This window comes from Megalopta genalis, unplaced genomic scaffold (assembly GCF_051020955.1).
Source record: "Megalopta genalis isolate 19385.01 unplaced genomic scaffold, iyMegGena1_principal scaffold0036, whole genome shotgun sequence".
NCBI lineage: Eukaryota > Metazoa > Arthropoda > Insecta > Hymenoptera > Halictidae > Megalopta > Megalopta genalis.
In genome coordinates, this window is record NW_027476105.1 from 262,277 (window position 1) to 281,935 (window position 19,659).

The window sequence follows — 19,659 nt, forward strand, 5'->3', positions numbered from 1 at the left end:
TGTTCATTTTATTGTTTGTTCATTTCTCAACTTATTCATTTGTTCATTTGTTCATTTGTTCATTTGTTCATTTGTTCATTTGTTCAATTGTTCATCTGTTCATTTGTACATTTGTTCATTTGTTCATTTGTTCATTTGTTCATTTGTTCATTTGTTCATTTGTTCATTTGTTCATTTGTTCATTTGTTCATTTGTTCATTTGTTCGTTTGCTCATTTGTTCGTTTGTTCGTTTGTTCATTTGTTTATTTGTTCATTTGTTCATTTGTTCATTTGTTCATTCGTTCAATGGTTCATTTGTTCATTTGTTCATTTGTTCATTTGTTCATTAGTTCATTTGTTCATTTGTTCATTTGTTCATTTGTTCATTTGTTCATTTGTTCATTTGTTCATATGTTCATTCGTTCAATGGTTCATTTGTCCATTCGTTAGTTTGTTCATTTGTTCGTTTGTTCATTTGTTCCTTTGTTCATTGGTTCATTTGTTCATTTGTTCTTTTGTTCATTCGTTCAATGGTTCATTTGTTCATTTGTTCAATTGTTCATTTGTTCATTTGTTCATTTGTTCATTTGTTCATTTGTTCATTTGTTCATTTGTTCATTTGTTCATTTGTTCATTTGTTCATATGTTCATTCGTTCAATGGTTCATTTGTTCATTTGTTCATTTGTTCATTTGTCCATTTGTTCGTTTGTTCATTTGTTCCTTTGTTCATTGGTTCATTTGTTTTTTTGTTCACTTGTTCATTTTGTTCCTTTGTTCGTTTGTTCGCTTTTTCGTTTGTTCGTTTGTTCATTTGTTCATTTGTTCATGTGTTCATTTGTTCATTTGTTCATTCGTTCAATGGTTCATTTGTTCAATTGTTCATTTGTTCATTCGTTCATTTGTTTATTTGTCCATTTGTTCATTTGTTCATTTGTTCATTTGTTCATTGGTTCATTTATTCATTTGTTCATTCGTTCATTTGTTCATTTCTTCAATTCTTCCTTTCTTCATTTTTAACTTGTTCATTTGTTCGTTTTTTCATTTGTTCATTTGTTTATTTGTCCATTTGTTCATTTGTTCATTTGTTCATCTGTTCATTTGTTCATTTGTTCATTTGTTCATTTGTAGATTTGTACATTTTTCAAATTGTTCATTTGTTTATTTGTTCGATTGTTCATCTGTTCATTGATTCATTTGTTCATTTGTCCATTTGTTCGTTTGTTCATTTGTTCCTTTGTTCGTTTGTTCATTTGTTCATTTGTTCATTTGTTCATTTGTTCAATCTTTCATTTGTACATTTGTTCATTTGTTCGTTTGCTCATTTGTTCGTTTGTTCGTTTGTTCATTTGTTTATTTGTTCATTTGTTCATTTGTTCATTTGTTCATTTGTTCATTTGTTCATTAGTTCAATGGTTCATTTGTTCATTTGTTCATTTGTTCATTTGTTCATTTGTTCATTTGTTCATTTGTTCATTTGTTCATTTGTTCATTTGTTCATTTGTTCATTTGTTCATTTGTTCATTTGTTCATATGTTCATTCGTTCAATGGTTCATTTGTTCATTTGTTCATTTGTACATTTGTTCATTTGTACATTTGTTCGTTTGTTCATTTGTTCCTTTGTTCATTGGTTCATTTGTTCATTTGTACATTTGTTCATTTGTTCATTTGTTCATTTGTTCATTTGTTCATTTGTTCATTTATTCATTTGTTCATTTGTTCATTTGTTCATTTGTTCATTCGTTCATTCGTTCATTCGTTCATTCGTTCATTCGTTCATTCATTCGTTCGTTCATTTGTTCATTTGTCCATTTGTTCATTTGTTCATCTGTTCATTTGTTCATTTGTGCATTTGTTCATTTGTTCATTTGTTCATTTGTTCATTTGTTCATTTGTTCATTTGTTCATTTGTTCATTTGTTCATTTGTTCATTTGTTCATTTGTTCATTTGTTCATTTGTTCATTTGTTCATTTGTTCATTTGTTCATTTGTTCATTTGTTCATTTGTTCATTTGTTCATTTGTTCATTTGTTCATTTGTTCATTTGTTCATTTGTTCATTTGTTCATTTGTTCATTTGTTCATTTGTTCAATTGTTCATCTGTTCATTTGTACATTTGTTCATTTGTTCATTTGTAGATTTGTACATTTTTCAAATTGTTCATTTGTTTATTATTTCGATTGTTCATCTGTTCATTGATTCATTTGTTCATTTGTCCATTTGATCGTTTGTTCATTTCTCATCTTGTTTATTTGTTCATTTCTTATCTTGTTCATTTATTAATTTGTTCATATGTTAATTGATCCATTTTTGGATTTGTTCATTTCTTCAATTCTTCATTTCTTGAGTTGTTCATTTGTTCGTTTGTCAACTTGTTCATTTGTTCTTTTGACCAGTTGTTCATATGTTCATTTTATTGTTTGTTCATTTCTCAACTTATTCATTTGTTCATTTGTTCATTTGTTCATTTGTTCATTTGTTCATTTGTTCATTTGTTCATTTGTTCATTTGTTCATTTGTTCATTTGTTCATTTGTTCATTTGTTCATTTGTTCATTTGTTCATTTGTTCATTTGTTCAATCTTTCATTTGTACATTTGTTCATTTGTTCGTTTGCTCTTTTGTTCGTTTGTTCGTTTGTTCATTTGTTTATTTGTTCATTTGTTCATTTGTTCATTTGTTCATTAGTTCAATGGTTCATTTGTTCATTTGTTCATTTGTTCATTTGTTCATTTGTTCATTTGTTCATTTGTTCATTTGTTCATTTGTTCATTTGTTCATTTGTTCATTTGTTGATTTGTTCATTTGTTCATTTGTTCATATGTTCATTCGTTCAATGGTTCATTTGTTCATTTGTTCATTTGTTCATTTGTTCATTTGTTCATTTGTCCATTTGTTCGTTTGTTCATTTGTTCCTTTGTTCATATGTTCATTCGTTCAATGGTTCATTTGTCCATTCGTTAGTTTGTTCATTTGTTCGTTTGTTCATTTGTTCCTTTGTTCATTGGTTCATTTGTTCATTTGTTCTTTTGTTCATTCGTTCAATGGTTCATTTGTTCATTTGTTCAATTGTTCGTTTGTTCATTTGTTCATTTGTTCATTTGTTCATTTGTTCATTTGTTCATTTGTTCATTTGTTCATATGTTCATTCGTTCAATGGTTCATTTTTTCATTTGTTCATTTGTTCATTTGTTCATTTGTCCATTTGTTCGTTTGTTCATTTGTTCCTTTGTTCATTGCTTCATTTGTTTTTTCGTTCACTTGTTCATTTTGTTCCTTTGTTCGTTTGTTCGCTTTTTCGTTTGTTCGTTTGTTCATTTGTTCATTTGTTCATTTGTTCATGTGTTCATTTGTTCATTTGTTCATTCGTTCAATGGTTCATTTGTTCATTTGTCCATTTGTTCATTTGTTCTTTTGACCAGTTGTTCATATGTTCATTTTATTGTTTGTTCATTTCTCAACTTATTCATTTGTTCATTTGTTCATTTGTTCATTTGTTCATTTGTTCAATTGTTCATCTGTTCATTTGTACATTTGTTCATTTGTTCATTTGTTCATTTGTTCATTTGTTCATTTGTTTATTTGTCCATTTGTTCATTTGTTCTTTTGACCAGTTGTTCATATGTTCATTTTATTGTTTGTTCATTTCTCAACTTATTCATTTGTTCATTTGTTCATTTGTTCATTTGTTCATTTGTTCATTTGTTCATTTGTTCATTTGTTCAATTGTTCATCTGTTCATTTGTACATTTGTTCATTTGTTCATTTGTTCATTTGTTCATTTGTTCATTTGTTCATTTGTTCATTTGTTCGTTTGCTCATTTGTTCGTTTGTTCGTTTGTTCATTTGTTTATTTGTTCATTTGTTCATTTGTTCATTTGTTCATTCGTTCAATGGTTCATTTGTTCATTTGTTCATTTGTTCATTTGTTCATTTGTTCATTTGTTCATTTGTTCATTTGTTCATTTGTTCATTTGTTCATTTGTTCATTTGTTCATTTGTTCATTTGTTCATTTGTTCATTTGTTCATTTGTTCATTTGTTCATTTGTTCATTTGTTCTTTTGTTCATTCGTTCAATGGTTCATTTGTTCATTTGTTCAATTGTTCATTTGTTCATTTGTTCATTTGTTCATTTGTTCATTTGTTCATTTGTTCATTTGTTCATTTGTTCATTTGTTCATTCGTTCAATGGTTCATTTGTTCATTTGTTCATTTGTTCATTTGTTCATTTGTCCATTTGTTCGTTTGTTCATTTGTTCCTTTGTTCATTGGTTCATTTGTTTTTTTGTTCACTTGTTCATTTTGTTCCTTTGTTCGTTTGTTCGCTTTTTCGTTTGTTCGTTTGTTCATTTGTTCATTTGTTCATTTGTTCATGTGTTCATTTGTTCATTTGTTCATTCGTTCAATGGTTCATTTGTTCATTTGTTCAATTGTTCATTTGTTCATTTGTTCATTTGTTTATTTGTCCATTTGTTCATTTGTTCATTTGTTCATTTGTTCATTGGTTCATTTATTCATTTGTTCATTCGTTCATTTGTTCATTTCTTCAATTCTTCATTTCTTCATTTTTAACTTGTTCATTTGTTCGTTTGTTCATTTGTTCATTTGTTTATTTGTCCATTTGTTCATTTGTTCATTTGTTCATCTGTTCATTTGTTCATTTGTTCATTTGTTCATTTGTTCATTTGTTCAATCTTTCATTTGTACATTTGTTCATTTGTTCGTTTGCTCTTTTGTTCGTTTGTTCGTTTGTTCATTTGTTTATTTGTTCATTTGTTCATTTGTTCATTTGTTCATTAGTTCAATGGTTCATTTGTTCATTTGTTCATTTGTTCATTTGTTCATTTGTTCATTTGTTCATTTGTTCATTTGTTCATTTGTTCATTTGTTCATTTGTTCATTTGTTGATTTGTTCATTTGTTCATTTGTTCATATGTTCATTCGTTCAATGGTTCATTTGTTCATTTGTTCATTTGTTCATTTGTTCATTTGTTCATTTGTCCATTTGTTCGTTTGTTCATTTGTTCCTTTGTTCATTGGTTCATTTGTTTCTTTGTTCACTTGTTCACTTTGTTCCTTTGTTCGTTTGTTCGCTTTTTCGTTTGTTCATTTGTTTATTTGTTCATTTGTTCATTTGTTCATTTGTTCGTTTGTTCGTTTGTTCATTTGTTCATTTGATCATTTGTTCATTTGTTCATTTGTTCGTTTGTTCGTTTGTTCATTTGTTCTTTTGTTCATTTGTTCATTTGTTCATTTGTTCATTTGTTCATTTGTTCATTTGTTCATTTGCTCATTTGTTCATTTGTTCATTTGTTCAATTGTTCATTTGTTCATTTGTACATTTGTTCATTTGTTCATTTGTTCATTTGTTCATTTGTTCATTTGTTCATTTATTCATTTGTTCATTTGTTCATTTGTTCATTTGTCCATTTGTTCATTTGTTCATTTGTTCATCTGTTCATATGTTCATTTCTTCATTTGTTCATTCGTTCATTCGTTCATTCATTCATTCGTTCATTTGTTCATTTGTCCATTTGTTCATTTGTTCATCTGTTCATTTGTTCATTTGTGCATTTGTTCATTTGTTCATTTGTTCATTTGTTCATTTGTTCATTTGTTCATTTGTTCATTTGTTCATTTGTTCATTTGTTCATTTGTTCAATTGTTCATCTGTTCATTTGTACATTTGTTCATTTGTTCATTTGTAGATTTGTACATTTTTCAAATTGTTCATTTGTTTATTTGTTCGATTGTTCATCTGTTCATTGATTCATTTGTTCATTTGTCCATTTGATCGTTTGTTCATTTCTCATCTTGTTTATTTGTTCATTTCTTAACTTGTTCATTTATTAATTTGTTCATATGTTAATTGATCCATTTTTGGATTTGTTCATTTCTTCAATTCTTCATTTCTTGAGTTGTTCATTTGTTCGTTTGTCAACTTGTTCATTTGTTCTTTTGACCAGTTGTTCATATGTTCATTTTATTGTTTGTTCATTTCTCAACTTATTCATTTGTTCATTTGTTCATTTGTTCATTTGTTCATTTGTTCATTTGTTCAATTGTTCATCTGTTCATTTGTACATTTGTTCATTTGTTCATTTGTTCATTTGTTCATTTGTTCATTTGTTCATTTGTTCATTTGTTCATTTGTTCATTTGTTCATTTGTTCGTTTGCTCATTTGTTCGTTTGTTCGTTTGTTCATTTGTTTATTTGTTCATTTGTTCATTTGTTCATTTGTTCATTCGTTCAATGGTTCATTTGTTCATTTGTTCATTTGTTCATTTGTTCATTAGTTCATTTGTTCATTTGTTCATTTGTTCATTTGTTCATTTGTTCATTTGTTCATTTGTTCATATGTTCATTCGTTCAATGGTTCATTTGTCCATTCGTTAGTTTGTTCATTTGTTCGTTTGTTCATTTGTTCCTTTGTTCATTGGTTCATTTGTTCATTTGTTCTTTTGTTCATTCGTTCAATGGTTCATTTGTTCATTTGTTCAATTGTTCATTTGTTCATTTGTTCATTTGTTCATTTGTTCATTTGTTCATTTGTTCATTTGTTCATTTGTTCATTTGTTCATATGTTCATTCGTTCAATGGTTCATTTGTTCATTTGTTCATTTGTTCATTTGTCCATTTGTTCGTTTGTTCATTTGTTCCTTTGTTCATTGGTTCATTTGTTTTTTTGTTCACTTGTTCATTTTGTTCCTTTGTTCGTTTGTTCGCTTTTTCGTTTGTTCGTTTGTTCATTTGTTCATTTGTTCATGTGTTCATTTGTTCATTTGTTCATTCGTTCAATGGTTCATTTGTTCAATTGTTCATTTGTTCATTCGTTCATTTGTTTATTTGTCCATTTGTTCATTTGTTCATTTGTTCATTTGTTCATTGGTTCATTTATTCATTTGTTCATTCGTTCATTTGTTCATTTCTTCAATTCTTCCTTTCTTCATTTTTAACTTGTTCATTTGTTCGTTTTTTCATTTGTTCATTTGTTTATTTGTCCATTTGTTCATTTGTTCATTTGTTCATCTGTTCATTTGTTCATTTGTTCATTTGTTCATTTGTAGATTTGTACATTTTTCAAATTGTTCATTTGTTTATTTGTTCGATTGTTCATCTGTTCATTGATTCATTTGTTCATTTGTCCATTTGTTCGTTTGTTCATTTGTTCCTTTGTTCGTTTGTTCATTTGTTCATTTGTTCATTTGTTCATTTGTTCAATCTTTCATTTGTACATTTGTTCATTTGTTCGTTTGCTCATTTGTTCGTTTGTTCGTTTGTTCATTTGTTTATTTGTTCATTTGTTCATTTGTTCATTTGTTCATTTGTTCATTTGTTCATTAGTTCAATGGTTCATTTGTTCATTTGTTCATTTGTTCATTTGTTCATTTGTTCAATTGTTCATTTGTTCATTTGTTCATTTGTTCATTTGTTCTTTGGTTCATTTGTTCATTTGTTCATTTGTTCATATGTTCATTCGTTCAATGGTTCATTTGTTCATTTGTTCATTTGTACATTTGTTCATTTGTACATTTGTTCGTTTGTTCATTTGTTCCTTTGTTCATTGGTTCATTTGTTTCTTTGTTCACTTGTTCATTTTGTTCCTTTGTTCGTTTGTTCGCTTTTTCGTTTGTTCATTTTTTTATTTGTTCATTTGTTCATTTGTTCATTTGTTCGTTTGTTCGTTTGTTCATTTGTTCATTTGATCATTTGTTCATTTGTTCATTTGTTCGTTTGTTCGTTTGTTCATTTGTTCTTTTGTTCATTTGTTCATTTGTTCATTTGTTCATTTGTTCATTTGTTCATTTGTTCATTTGTTCATTTGTTCATTTGTTCAATTGTTCATTTGTTCATTTGTACATTTGTTCATTTGTTCATTTGATCATTTGTTCATTTGATCATTTGTTCATTTGTTCATTTGTTCGTTTGTTCGTTTGTTCATTTGTTCTTTTGTTCATTTGTTCATTTGTTCATTTGTTCATTTGTTCATTTGTTCATTTGTTCATTTGTTCATTGGTTCATTTATTCATTTGTTCATTCGTTCATTTGTTCATTTCTTCAATTCTTCATTTCTTCATTTTTAACTTGTTCATTTGTTCGTTTGTTCATTTGTTCATTTGTTTATTTGTCCATTTGTTCATTTGTTCATTTGTTCATCTGTTCATTTGTTCATTTGTTCATTTGTTCATTTGTAGATTTGTACATTTTTCAAATTGTTCATTTGTTTATTTGTTCGATTGTTCATCTGTTCATTGATTCATTTGTTCATTTGTCCATTTGTTCGTTTGTTCATTTGTTCCTTTGTTCGTTTGTTCATTTGTTCATTTGTTCATTTGTTCATTTGTTCAATCTTTCATTTGTACATTTGTTCATTTGTTCGTTTGCTCATTTGTTCGTTTGTTCGTTTGTTCATTTGTTTATTTGTTCATTTGTTCATTTGTTCATTTGTTCATTAGTTCAATGGTTCATTTGTTCATTTGTTCATTTGTTCATTTGTTCATTTGTTCATTTGTTCATTTGTTCATTTGTTCATTTGTTCATTTGTTCATATGTTCATTCGTTCAATGGTTCATTTGTTCATTTGTTCATTTGTTCATTTGTTCATTTGTCCATTTGTTCGTTTGTTCATTTGTTCCTTTGTTCATTGGTTCATTTGTTTCTTTGTTCACTTGTTCATTTTGTTCCTTTGTTCGTTTGTTCGCTTTTTCGTTTGTTCATTTGTTTATTTGTTCATTTGTTCATTTGTTCATTTGTTCGTTTGTTCGTTTGTTCATTTGTTCATTTGATCATTTGTTCATTTGTTCATTTGTTCGTTTGTTCGTTTGTTCATTTGTTCTTTTGTTCATTTGTTCATTTGTTCATTTGTTCATTTGTTCATTTGTTCATTTGTTCATTTGTTCATTTGTTCATTTGTTCATTTGTTCATTTGATCAATTGTTCATTTGTTCATTTGTACATTTGTTCATTTGTTCATTTGTTCATTTGTTCATTTGTTCATTTGTTCATTTACTCATTTGTTCATTTGTTCATTTGTTCATTTGTTCATTTGTCCATTTGTTCATTTGTTCATTTGTTCATCTGTTCATTTGTTCATTTCTTCATTTGTTCATTCGTTCATTCGTTCATTCGTTCATTCGTTCATTCGTTCATTCGTTCATTCATTCATTCGTTCATTTGTTCATTTGTCCATTTGTTCATTTGTTCATCTGTTCATTTGTTCATTTGTGCATTTGTTCATTTGTTCATTTGTTCATTTGTTCATTTGTTCATTTGTTCATTTGTTCATTTGTTCATTTGTTCATTTGTTCATTTGTTCATTTGTTCATTTGTTCATTTGTTCATTTGTTCATTTGTTCATTTGTTCATTTGTTCATTTGTTCATTTGTTCATTTGTTCATTTGTTCATTTGTTCATTTGTTCATTTGTTCAATTGTTCATCTGTTCATTTGTACATTTGTTCATTTGTTCATTTGTAGATTTGTACATTTTTCAAATTGTTCATTTGTTTATTATTTCGATTGTTCATCTGTTCATTGATTCATTTGTTCATTTGTCCATTTGATCGTTTGTTCATTTCTCATCTTGTTTATTTGTTCATTTCTTAACTTGTTCATTTATTAATTTGTTCATATGTTAATTGATCCATTTTTGGATTTGTTCATTTCTTCAATTCTTCATTTCTTGAGTTGTTCATTTGTTCGTTTGTCAACTTGTTCATTTGTTCTTTTGACCAGTTGTTCATATGTTCATTTTATTGTTTGTTCATTTCTCAACTTATTCATTTGTTCATTTGTTCATTTGTTCATTTGTTCATTTGTTCATTTGTTCATTTGTTCATTTGTTCAATTGTTCATCTGTTCATTTGTACATTTGTTCATTTGTTCATTTGTTCATTTGTTCATTTGTTCATTTGTTCAATTGTTCGTTTGCTCATTTGTTCGTTTGTTCGTTTGTTCATTTGTTTATTTGTTCATTTGTTCATTTGTTCATTCGTTCAATGGTTCATTTGTTCATTTGTTCATTTGTTCATTTGTTCATTTGTTCATTTGTTCATTTGTTCATTTGTTCATTTGTTCATTTGTTCATTTGTTCATTTGTTCATTTGTTCATATGTTCATTCGTTCAATGGTTCATTTGTCCATTCGTTAGTTTGTTCATTTGTTCGTTTGTTCATTTGTTCCTTTGTTCATTGGTTCATTTGTTCATTTGTTCTTTTGTTCATTCGTTCAATGGTTCATTTGTTCATTTGTTCAATTGTTCGTTTGTTCATTTGTTCATTTGTTCATTTGTTCATTTGTTCATTTGTTCATTTGTTCATTTGTTCATTTGTTCATTTGTTCATTTGTTCATTTGTTCATTTGTTCATTTGTTCATTTGTTCATTTGTTCATATGTTCATTCGTTCAATGGTTCATTTGTTCATTTGTTCATTTGTACATTTGTTCATTTGTACATTTGTTCGTTTGTTCATTTGTTCCTTTGTTCATTGGTTCATTTGTTTCTTTGTTCACTTGTTCATTTTGTTCCTTTGTTCGTTTGTTCGCTTTTTCGTTTGTTCATTTTTTTATTTGTTCATTTGTTCATTTGTTCATTTGTTCGTTTGTTCGTTTGTTCATTTGTTCATTTGATCATTTGTTCATTTGTTCATTTGTTCGTTTGTTCGTTTGTTCATTTGTTCTTTTGTTCATTTGTTCATTTGTTCATTTGTTCATTTGTTCATTTGTTCATTTGTTCATTTGTTCATTTGTTCATTTGTTCAATTGTTCATTTGTTCATTTGTACATTTGTTCATTTGTTCATTTGATCATTTGTTCATTTGATCATTTGTTCATTTGTTCATTTGTTCGTTTGTTCGTTTGTTCATTTGTTCTTTTGTTCATTTGTTCATTTGTTCATTTGTTCATTTGTTCATTTGTTCATTTGTTCATTTGTTCATTGGTTCATTTATTCATTTGTTCATTCGTTCATTTGTTCATTTCTTCAATTCTTCATTTCTTCATTTTTAACTTGTTCATTTGTTCGTTTGTTCATTTGTTCATTTGTTTATTTGTCCATTTGTTCATTTGTTCATTTGTTCATCTGTTCATTTGTTCATTTGTTCATTTGTTCATTTGTAGATTTGTACATTTTTCAAATTGTTCATTTGTTTATTTGTTCGATTGTTCATCTGTTCATTGATTCATTTGTTCATTTGTCCATTTGTTCGTTTGTTCATTTGTTCCTTTGTTCGTTTGTTCATTTGTTCATTTGTTCATTTGTTCATTTGTTCAATCTTTCATTTGTACATTTGTTCATTTGTTCGTTTGCTCATTTGTTCGTTTGTTCGTTTGTTCATTTGTTTATTTGTTCATTTGTTCATTTGTTCATTTGTTCATTAGTTCAATGGTTCATTTGTTCATTTGTTCATTTGTTCATTTGTTCATTTGTTCATTTGTTCATTTGTTCATTTGTTCATTTGTTCATTTGTTCATATGTTCATTCGTTCAATGGTTCATTTGTTCATTTGTTCATTTGTTCATTTGTTCATTTGTCCATTTGTTCGTTTGTTCATTTGTTCCTTTGTTCATTGGTTCATTTGTTTCTTTGTTCACTTGTTCATTTTGTTCCTTTGTTCGTTTGTTCGCTTTTTCGTTTGTTCATTTGTTTATTTGTTCATTTGTTCATTTGTTCATTTGTTCGTTTGTTCGTTTGTTCATTTGTTCATTTGATCATTTGTTCATTTGTTCATTTGTTCGTTTGTTCGTTTGTTCATTTGTTCTTTTGTTCATTTGTTCATTTGTTCATTTGTTCATTTGTTCATTTGTTCATTTGTTCATTTGTTCATTTGTTCATTTGTTCATTTGTTCATTTGATCAATTGTTCATTTGTTCATTTGTACATTTGTTCATTTGTTCATTTGTTCATTTGTTCATTTGTTCATTTGTTCATTTACTCATTTGTTCATTTGTTCATTTGTTCATTTGTTCATTTGTCCATTTGTTCATTTGTTCATTTGTTCATCTGTTCATTTGTTCATTTCTTCATTTGTTCATTCGTTCATTCGTTCATTCGTTCATTCGTTCATTCGTTCATTCGTTCATTCATTCATTCGTTCATTTGTTCATTTGTCCATTTGTTCATTTGTTCATCTGTTCATTTGTTCATTTGTGCATTTGTTCATTTGTTCATTTGTTCATTTGTTCATTTGTTCATTTGTTCATTTGTTCATTTGTTCATTTGTTCATTTGTTCATTTGTTCATTTGTTCATTTGTTCATTTGTTCATTTGTTCATTTGTTCATTTGTTCATTTGTTCATTTGTTCATTTGTTCATTTGTTCATTTGTTCATTTGTTCATTTGTTCATTTGTTCATTTGTTCAATTGTTCATCTGTTCATTTGTACATTTGTTCATTTGTTCATTTGTAGATTTGTACATTTTTCAAATTGTTCATTTGTTTATTATTTCGATTGTTCATCTGTTCATTGATTCATTTGTTCATTTGTCCATTTGATCGTTTGTTCATTTCTCATCTTGTTTATTTGTTCATTTCTTAACTTGTTCATTTATTAATTTGTTCATATGTTAATTGATCCATTTTTGGATTTGTTCATTTCTTCAATTCTTCATTTCTTGAGTTGTTCATTTGTTCGTTTGTCAACTTGTTCATTTGTTCTTTTGACCAGTTGTTCATATGTTCATTTTATTGTTTGTTCATTTCTCAACTTATTCATTTGTTCATTTGTTCATTTGTTCATTTGTTCATTTGTTCATTTGTTCATTTGTTCATTTGTTCAATTGTTCATCTGTTCATTTGTACATTTGTTCATTTGTTCATTTGTTCATTTGTTCATTTGTTCATTTGTTCAATTGTTCGTTTGCTCATTTGTTCGTTTGTTCGTTTGTTCATTTGTTTATTTGTTCATTTGTTCATTTGTTCATTCGTTCAATGGTTCATTTGTTCATTTGTTCATTTGTTCATTTGTTCATTTGTTCATTTGTTCATTTGTTCATTTGTTCATTTGTTCATTTGTTCATTTGTTCATTTGTTCATTTGTTCATATGTTCATTCGTTCAATGGTTCATTTGTCCATTCGTTAGTTTGTTCATTTGTTCGTTTGTTCATTTGTTCCTTTGTTCATTGGTTCATTTGTTCATTTGTTCTTTTGTTCATTCGTTCAATGGTTCATTTGTTCATTTGTTCAATTGTTCGTTTGTTCATTTGTTCATTTGTTCATTTGTTCATTTGTTCATTTGTTCATTTGTTCATTTGTTCATTTGTTCATTTGTTCATTTGTTCATTTGTTCATTTGTTCATTTGTTCATTTGTTCATTTGTTCATTTGTTCATTTGTTCATTTGTCCATTTGTTCGATTGTTCATTTGTTCCTTTGTTCATTGGTTCATTTGTTTTTTTGTTCACTTGTTCATTTTGTTCCTTTGTTCGTTTGTTCGCTTTTTCGTTTGTTCGTTTGTTCATTTGTTCATTTGTTCATTTGTTCATGTGTTCATTTGTTCATTTGTTCATTCGTTCAATGGTTCATTTGTTCATTTGTTCAATTGTTCATTTGTTCATTTGTTCATTTGTTTATTTGTCCATTTGTTCATTTGTCCATTTGTTCATTTGTTCATTGGTTCATTTATTCATTTGTTCATTCGTTCATTTGTTCATTTTTAACTTGTTCATTTGTTCGTTTGTTCATTTGTTCATTTGTTTATTTGTCCATTTGTTCATTTGTTCATTTGTTCATCTGTTCATTTGTTCATTTGTTCATTTGTTCATTTGTTCATTTGTAGATTTGTACATTTTTCAAATTGTTCATTTGTTTATTTGTTCGATTGTTCATCAGGTTCATTGATTCATTTGTTCATTTGTCCATTTGTTCGTTTGTTCATTTGTTCCTTTGTTCGTTTGTTCATTTGTTCATTTGTTCATTTGTTCATTTGTTCAATCTTTCATTTGTACATTTGTTCATTTGTTCGTTTGCTCATTTGTTCGTTTGTTCGTTTGTTCATTTGTTTATTTGTTCATTTGTTCATTTGTTCATTTGTTCATTTGTTCATTAGTTCAATGGTTCATTTGTTCATTTGTTCATTTGTTCATTTGTTCATTTGTTCATTTGTTCATTTGTTCATTTGTTCATTTGTTCATATGTTCATTCGTTCAATGGTTCATTTGTTCATTTGTTCATTTGTTCATTTGTTCATTTGTTCATTTGTACATTTGTTCGTTTGTTCATTTGTTCCTTTGTTCATTGGTTCATTTGTTTCTTTGTTCACTTGTTCATTTTGTTCCTTTGTTCGTTTGTTCGCTTTTTCGTTTGTTCATTTGTTTATTTGTTCATTTGTTCATTTGTTCATTTGTTCGTTTGTTCGTTTGTTCATTTGTTCATTTGATCATTTGTTCATTTGTTCATTTGTTCGTTTGTTCGTTTGTTCATTTGTTCTTTTGTTCTTTTGTTCATTTGTTCATTTGTTCATTTGTTCATTTGTTCATTTGTTCATTTGTTCATTTGTTCATTTGTTCATTTGTTCATTTGTTCATTTGTAGATTTGTACATTTTTCAAATTGTTCATTTGTTTATTTGTTCGATTGTTCATCTGTTCATTGATTCATTTGTTCATTTGTCCATTTGATCGTTTGTTCATTTCTCATCTTGTTTATTTGTTCATTTCTTAACTTGTTCATTTATTAATTTGTTCATATGTTAATTGATCCATTTTTGGATTTGTTCATTTCTTCAATTCTTCATTTCTTGAGTTGTTCATTTGTTCGTTTGTCAACTTGTTCATTTGTTCTTTTGACCAGTTGTTCATATGTTCATTTTATTGTTTGTTCATTTCTCAACTTATTCATTTGTTCTTTTGTTCATTCGTTCAATGGTTCATTTGTTCATTTGTTCAATTGTTCATTTGTTCATTTGTTCATTTGTTCATTTGTACACTTGTTCATTTGTTCATTTGTTCATTTGTTCATTTGTTCATTTGTTCGTTTGCTCATTTGTTCGTTTGTTCGTTTGTTCATTTGTTTATTTGTTCATTTGTTCATTTGTTCATTTGTTCATTCGTTCAATGGTTCATTTGTTCATTTGTTCATTTGTTCATTTGTTCATTTGTTCATTTGTTCATTTGTTCATTTGTTCATTTGTTCATTTGTTCATTTGTTCGTTTGCTCATTTGTTCGTTTGTTCGTTTGTTCATTTGTTTATTTGTTCATTTGTTCATTTGTTCATTTGTTCATTCGTTCATTTGTTCATTTGTTCAATTGTTCATCTGTTCATTTGTACATTTGTCCATTTGTTCATTTGTTCATTTGTTCATTTGTTCATTTGTTCATTTGTTCATTTGTTCATTTGTTCGTTTGCTCATTTGTTCGTTTGTTCGTTTGTTCATTTGTTTATTTGTTCATTTGTTCATTTGTTCATTTGTTCATTCGTTCAATGGTTCATTTGTTCATTTGTTCATTTGTTCATTTGTTCATTTGTTCATTTGTTCATTTGTTCATTTGTTCATTTGTTCATTTGTTCATTTGTTCATTTGTTCATTTGTTCATTTGTTCATTTGTTCATTTGTTCATTTGTTCATTTGTTCATTTGTTCATTTGTTCATTTGTTCATTTGTTCATTTGATCATTAGTTCATTTGTTCATTTGTTCATTTGTTCATTTGTTCATTTGTTCATTTGTCCATTTGTTCATTTGTTCATTTGTTCATTTGTTCATTTGTTCATTTGTTCATTTGTTCATTTGTTCATTTGTTCATTTGTTCATTTGTTCATTTGTTCATTTGTTCATTTGTTCATTTGTTCATTTGTTCATTTGTTCATTTGTTCATTTGTTCATTTGTTCATTTGTTCATTTGTTCATTTGTTCATTCGTTCAATGGTTCATTTTTTCATTTGTTCATTTGTTCATGTGTTCATTTGTTCATTCGTTCATTCGTTCGTTTGTTCATTTGTTCATTTGTCTACTCGCACATTTGTTCATTTGTTCATTTGTTCACTTGTTCATTTTGTTCCTTTGTTCGTTTGTTCGTTTGTTCGTTTGTTCGTTTGTTCGTTTGTTCGTTTATTCGTTTGTTCATTTGTTCATGTGTTCATTTGTTCATGTGTTCATTTGTTCATTTGTTCATTCGTACAATGGTTCATTTGTTCATGTGTTCATTTGTTCATTTGTTCATTTGTACATTTGTGCATCTGTTCACTTGTTCATTTGTTCATTTGTTCTATTCGTTAGTTTGTTCATTTGTTCGTTTGTTCATTTGTTCCTTTGTTCATTGGTTCATTTGTTCATTTGTTCTTTTGTTCATTCGTTCAATGGTTCATTTGTTCATTTGTTCAATTGTTCATTTGTTCATTTGTTCATTTGTTCATTTGTTCATTTGTTCATATGTTCATTCGTTCAATGGTTCATTTGTTCATTTGTTCATTTGTTCATTTGTCCATTTGTTCGTTTGTTCATTTGTTCCTTTGTTCATTGGTTCATTTGTTTTTTGTTCACTTGTTCATTTTGTTCCTTTGTTCGTTTGTTCGCTTTTTCGTTTGTTCGTTTGTTCATTTGTTCATTTGTTCGTTTGTTCATTTGTTCATTTGTTCATTTGTTCATGTGTTCATTTGTTCATTTGTTCATTCGTTCAATGGTTCATTTGTTCATTTGTTCAATTGTTCATTTGTTCATTTGTTCATTTGTTTATTTGTCCATTTGTTCATTCGTTCATTTGTTCATTTGTTCATTGGTTCATTTATTCATTTGTTCATTCGTTCATTTGTTCATTTCTTCAATTCTTCATTTCTTCATTTTTAACTTGTTCATTTGTTCGTTTGTTCATTTGTTCATTTGTTTATTTGTCCATTTGTTCATTTGTTCATTTGTTCATCTGTTCATTTGTTCATTTGTTCATTTGTTCATTTGTAGATTTGTACATTTTTCAAATTGTTCATTTGTTTATTTGTTCGATTGTTCATCTGTTCATTGATTCATTTGTTCATTTGTCCATTTGTTCGTTTGTTCATTTGTTCCTTTGTTCGTTTGTTCATTTGTTCATTTGTTCATTTGTTCATTTGTTCATTTGTTCAATCTTTCATTTGTACATTTGTTCATTTGTTCGTTTGCTCATTTGTTCGTTTGTTCGTTTGTTCATTTGTTTATTTGTTCATTTGTTCATTTGTTCATTTGTTCATTAGTTCAATGGTTCATGTGTTCATTTGTTCATTTGTTCATTTGTTCATTAGTTCAATGGTTCATTTGTTCATTTGTTCATTTGTTCATTTGTTCATTTGTTCATTTGTGCATTTGTTCATTTGTTCATTTGTTCATTTGTTCATTTGTTCATTTGTTCATTTGTTCATTTGTTCATTTGTTCATTTGTTCATTTGTTCATTTGTGCATTTGTTCATTTGTTCATTTGTTCATTTGTTCATTTGTTCATTTGTTCATTTGTTCATTTGTTCAATTGTTCATTTGTTCATTTGTACATTTGTTCATTTGTTCATTTGTTCATTTGTTCATTTGTTCATTTATACATTTGTTCATTTGTTCATTTGTTCATTTGTCCATTTGTTCATTTGTTCATTTGTTCATCTGTTCATTTGTTCATTTCTTGATTTGTTCATTCGTTCATTCGTTCATTCGTTCATTCGTTCATTCGTTCATTCGTTCATTCATTCATTCGTTCATTTGTTCATTTGTCCATTTGTTCATTTGTTCATCTGTTCATTTGTTCATTTGTGCATTTGTTCATTTGTTCATTTGTTCATTTGTTCATTTGTTCATTTGTTCATTTGTTCATTTGTTCACTTGTTCATTTGTTCATTTGTTCTATTCGTTAGTTTGTTCATTTGTTCGTTTGTTCATTTGTTCCTTTGTTCATTGGTTCATTTGTTCATTTGTTCTTTTGTTCATTCGTTCAATGGTTCATTTGTTCATTTGTTCAATTGTTCATTTGTTCATTTGTTCATTTGTTCATTTGTTCATTTGTTCATATGTTCATTCGTTCAATGGTTCATTTGTTCATTTGTTCATTTGTTCATTTGTCCATTTGTTCGTTTGTTCATTTGTTCCTTTGTTCATTGGTTCATTTGTTTTTTGTTCACTTGTTCATTTTGTTCCTTTGTTCGTTTGTTCGCTTTTTCGTTTGTTCGTTTGTTCATTTGTTCATTTGTTCGTTTGTTCATTTGTTCATTTGTTCATTTGTTCATGTGTTCATTTGTTCATTTGTTCATTCGTTCAATGGTTCATTTGTTCATTTGTTCAATTGTTCATTTGTTCATTTGTTCATTTGTTTATTTGTCCATTTGTTCATTCGTTCATTTGTTCATTTGTTCATTGGTTCATTTATTCATTTGTTCATTCGTTCATTTGTTCATTTCTTCAATTCTTCATTTCTTCATTTTTAACTTGTTCATTTGTTCGTTTGTTCATTTGTTCATTTGTTTATTTGTCCATTTGTTCATTTGTTCATTTGTTCATCTGTTCATTTGTTCATTTGTTCATTTGTTCATTTGTAGATTTGTACATTTTTCAAATTGTTCATTTGTTTATTTGTTCGATTGTTCATCTGTTCATTGATTCATTTGTTCATTTGTCCATTTGTTCGTTTGTTCATTTGTTCCTTTGTTCGTTTGTTCATTTGTTCATTTGTTCATTTGTTCATTTGTTCATTTGTTCAATCTTTCATTTGTACATTTGTTCATTTGTTCGTTTGCTCATTTGTTCGTTTGTTCGTTTGTTCATTTGTTTATTTGTTCATTTGTTCATTTGTTCATTTGTTCATTAGTTCAATGGTTCATGTGTTCATTTGTTCATTTGTTCATTTGTTCATTAGTTCAATGGTTCATTTGTTCATTTGTTCATTTGTTCATTTGTTCATTTGTTCATTTGTGCATTTGTTCATTTGTTCATTTGTTCATTTGTTCATTTGTTCATTTGTTCATTTGTTCATTTGTTCATTTGTTCATTTGTTCATTTGTTCATTTGTGCATTTGTTCATTTGTTCATTTGTTCATTTGTTCATTTGTTCATTTGTTCATTTGTTCATTTGTTCAATTGTTCATTTGTTCATTTGTACATTTGTTCATTTGTTCATTTGTTCATTTGTTCATTTGTTCATTTATACATTTGTTCATTTGTTCATTTGTTCATTTGTCCATTTGTTCATTTGTTCATTTGTTCATCTGTTCATTTGTTCATTTCTTGATTTGTTCATTCGTTCATTCGTTCATTCGTTCATTCGTTCATTCGTTCATTCGTTCATTCATTCATTCGTTCATTTGTTCATTTGTCCATTTGTTCATTTGTTCATCTGTTCATTTGTTCATTTGTGCATTTGTTCATTTGTTCATTTGTTCATTTGTTCATTTGTTCATTTGTTCATTTGTTCATTTGTTCATTTGTTCATTTGTTCATTTGTTCATTTGTTCATTTGTTCATTTGTTCATTTGTTCATTTGTTCATTTGTTCATTTGTTCATTTGTTCATTTGTTCATTTGTTCATTTGTTCATTTGTTCATTTGTTCATTTGTTCATTTGTTCATTTGTTCATTTGTTCATTTGTTCAATTGTTCATCTGTTCATTTGTACATTTGTTCATTTGTTCATTTGTAGATTTGTACATTTTCCAAATTGTTCATTTGTTTATTTGTTCGATTGTTCATCTGTTCATTGATTCATTTGTTCATTTGTCCATTTGATCGTTTGTTCATTTCTC